Source organism: Terrapene carolina, unplaced genomic scaffold, assembly GCF_002925995.2.
Source record: "Terrapene carolina triunguis isolate 2854851 unplaced genomic scaffold, T_m_triunguis-2.0 Scaffold68, whole genome shotgun sequence".
NCBI classification, from domain to species: domain Eukaryota; kingdom Metazoa; phylum Chordata; order Testudines; family Emydidae; genus Terrapene; species Terrapene triunguis.
Genome location: NW_020664419.1, coordinates 33,025,411 through 33,029,159, shown reverse-complemented (window position 1 = coordinate 33,029,159; position 3,749 = coordinate 33,025,411). Strand labels below are relative to the sequence as shown.

The 3,749-nt window shown below is 59.2% G+C and overlaps 1 pseudogene; it reads left to right on the top strand.

Moving 5' to 3' along the window:
* Nucleotides 1-1,712: 1,712 nt before the first annotated feature.
* On the top strand, nt 1,713-2,426 carry LOC112107700 (annotated as a pseudogene).
* Nucleotides 2,427-3,749: the final 1,323 nt, after the last annotated feature.

Genomic DNA, 3,749 nt, shown 5'->3' with positions numbered 1-3,749 from the left:
GGTGCTACTGTAGTACAAATAATGTCTATTAATGAACATTCTTGCATAACTATTTTTTTCTCTTATTGCTCATGCTTATCTCCAGGTAAATAAAGTTAATGCTTAGCAAAGCGAAAACAGGAAGAAAGATTTCCTGTACACTTAATAATTACCCTATGGTAAATAAATCATGTTCACCTTGACTGTATGGCTTTAGGATTTGTTTCTAGGAAGTGTCCTATGTTTGATCAAATATAGGAAATAAAATGAAAAAAAAAACCCGATAATGCATTATTTGTATGTTTTCTTTAAAAATATTTTGATTAGGCCTCTGTTTTTAGTGCTTAGAATTAAAATCAGAACCAGTAACTACAAAGGGCTAGTTCCTTTGCTAAATGTAATCCCATACCACTCTAGATTCTGACAAATATTAATCTTGTGGCTCTAGCAGCAGAACCTTTTCATTTGATAGTGCAGTTCAAAGGCGAGAGAGAAAACAATCGATCTGACATATACTCCTCCATTTATTGCACCATAAATCTATCGAGGAAGATCTGAAGAATTTATTTATTTGTCCCTTCCGAAATCCTATATTGCTTGCTATGCACTAGCAGTACCAAAGGAAAGGGGTGTAGTTGCTTAGAACAGACATGCCCTATCATTTCAAAGCTGTAGCCTGGTTTTCTACAAAATTTTTCTCGGAATGATGTGTAGGCTGGAAAGCAAAATAGGCTGTGAGGGACTGATTACAATACTCTTATTCCTCTTCATAACACAGTATGGCAGACTCCCCTATACACCAGATACTTCCATAGTCCCCAAGAAGAACCAGAAATCATATCTGCTGGGCTTTGATGTGGGAGACGTTTCCATTGTGGAATTTTACCAGTGACCGAGAGGAAGGGAACTAAAAACAACCTTGTGACCAGCTTTTTAAATAGGTATGTGAGCAGGGTTGCTTGGCTCTCCAGGTGAGGACTCCCGGCCAGTCTTGCCTGGGCTGGAAATCATCTGTGCTGTGCCCGCTGGTTTTGCCGGGTGGCACTTGACTGAAAAGCGGCCTCAGAACTATATCCACCCGCTCTAAAAGGGAAGGCGGGGACCATGACGAGCGACATAGCAGTTGGTGCCCTGGTGCCCAGGCAGGAGGACGCGCTGCTGGAGCAGAAGCCGCAGCAGGAGCCTCTGGAGGGCTGACTGACAGCTCGGGGAGGAGGTGGTCCTCTCCTCCCAGCCGGGGATCCTCCGGTGTGACAGGCGCAGCTTGTACTACAAACCCAGCCGCTCGTTACCCAGGGCAGCACTTTGCCCACGGGGACTCTCTGGGAGCCCAACAGCAGGATCAGCCGCTGGAGGTGCCAGCAGCAATAGGAGGTGTCCCTGGCCACCCATCCCGCAGTGAAGAGCAGGAAGAGGACTCTGATCGCCTGGACTCTCATCCGCGGCAGCCGGGAGAGAGCCGCAGCGCGTCCCTTCTCCAAGGACTGGCCTGGAAACCCAGTGGGGGCAGAAGCTCCCAGTAGCACCCAGCAGCTGCAGAACCCAAGGGCACCCCCCAATCTCGTCACCACCCAGCGGCAGCTTCCCAGTTGGACACCCAACAGCACCCTGCAGGGGCATTAGCTAAGGGTGGCATCCAGCCGCGCACCGCACCAGCTCTCCAGGGTGCCCATCCTCACCAGCCGCAGCACCCGATAGCAGCACCCAAGGCCAGCAGCGCCGAGAGGGCGACCATGGCCCTGCTCAAGCTCTTCCTCATGGCCTTCAGCTTCGTCTTCTGGGCGGCGGGGCTGACCATGCTCACCCTGGGCATCTGGGCCAAGATCTCGCTGGGCAGCTACCTGGTGCTGTCCGCCAACCAGTACCCCAACACCCCCTTCATCTTGCTGGCCACGGGCGCCGCCGTCCTGGTCTGGGGCTTCCTGGGCTGCTTCAGCGCCGCCACCGAGCACCGCTGCCTGCTGCGCACCTACGCGGCCTTCCAGCTGGCGGTGCTGGCGGCCGGCCTGGCGGCGGGGCTCTCGGCCTTGTTCTACCGCAGGGACATCGCCGAGGGCTTCCGGGCCGGGCTGCGGGAGGCGGTGCGCGCCTACGGCGAGGACGAGCAGAAGGCGGACGCCCTGGACTCCCTGCAGCGCGCCCTGGACTGCTGCGGGGCCGAGAGCTACCGCGACTGGCTCGCCTCGCCCTGGTCCCTGGCGCAGCCGGGGCGCAACGGCTCGGTGCCGGACAGCTGCTGCCGGGCGCGCCGGGGCTGCCAACACAGCCCGCTGCCGCCCGAAGCCCGCGGCATCCACCGCGACGGCTGCTTCGCCAAGGTCTCCGGCTTCGTCAGCGACAACCTGTTCTACATCGCCACGGCCGCGCTGGGGCTGGCGCTGCTGCAGGGTGTGGGCATCGTGCTGGCCTGCCTGCTGGCCGCCCGCCTCCGCCCCGCGCCGCGCTGAGCGCGCCCCCTTCAGCGCCCGGCCGGGGTGTTCCCAGCGCCCGCGGCCCCGACCGCCCGCAGCGCCCGGCCAGGGGTGTTCCAAGCGCCCGGCCCGGGGTGTTCCCAGCGCCTGCGGCCCCGACCGCCCGCAGCGCCTGACCCGGGGTGTTCCCAGCGACCCCGCCCCCAGCTTCTGCCCCGGGACTCCCTACCCGGAGCCCGTCCTCCTCCCAGCGCTGCGGCTGTCAGCCCCGCAGCCCCCTCCTAAGCTAAGGCTATCCCGGGCACCCTCACCCCCAAGCACTCCTCTCTGGGCACTGACTGGCCACCACTACTACGTGCCCTATCCTCTCCCTCCCCGAGCTGCCTGGAGAGCCCTCTGCCGTGCTACTGCGGGGACTGGATCAGCGCCACCCCCCCCCCATTCCTCCTCCTCTGGGGACTGGAGCAGCTGCTCCCCCCCCATGTCACTCCCCCTCTCCACCACCTCCTTGGAGAACTAGATCGGCAGCACCAACTCTGCCCTCCTGTCCCCTTGCTTCCCCCGGCCTCAGCCCTCTCCGCAGAGCTCATCCGCCTGCACGCGCCCGCGGAAACCGTGGCTGGGCTAGAGACTTTCCCGTACAAACAGCGGTGGGAGGAAGAACGAGCATCGCTCTCTCCCCGGCCGGCGGGTGAGACTTTCCTGTAACATATACACGTCTGGCGTCCCTGCAAGGGGAGAGAGGGTGGGGGTCTGGGCACGAGAGGGGCTTTACCCGACAGCGAGGTTAGCGGAGTTTCCTTGGGAGAAGAGCGGGGTTTGATTTTCCAAAGGGAGCTGTTATCTCGACAGACAATGGACGGCCGTAGGTTTTAGCTGGTGAAAGGGGCTGTCAATAGACCCCACTCGTGGTCGGCTGGTTCCGGGGATAGTCCTTGAAAGGCCAGAAGGCTGGGACAGCTAAGTGCCCCACTAACACAGGGCCACCCCGGACTTTTGCTCTTCACCTGCAGGCCAGGTCCCGCCTACGGGTCCTCGCTGCTGAGCGGAGATCGTTCCTATTGAACGTAGGTTAATGAAAGCTGCAGCGTTCCGCACACTTCTTCTCCTGCTGGCTGCTGCACTGCGCACCCCGCTCCTCTCTCCGCGAGCTGGAAGCGCTGTCCGGCCTTGCAAGGCTCCCCCTTAGTGTTACCCAGCGAGCCGTTTACATCCCCGAGGGGCTGTGCCAGCAACAAGGACAGCCGGATCCGCGTGAAGAGACTGGCCACCCCCCCGGATTTCAGGGAGAAGAAGAGGGAGGTCTACACGACTTCTAACGCATTCTCCGGGGGAAGTTAAGACATCCCATCATTCGCT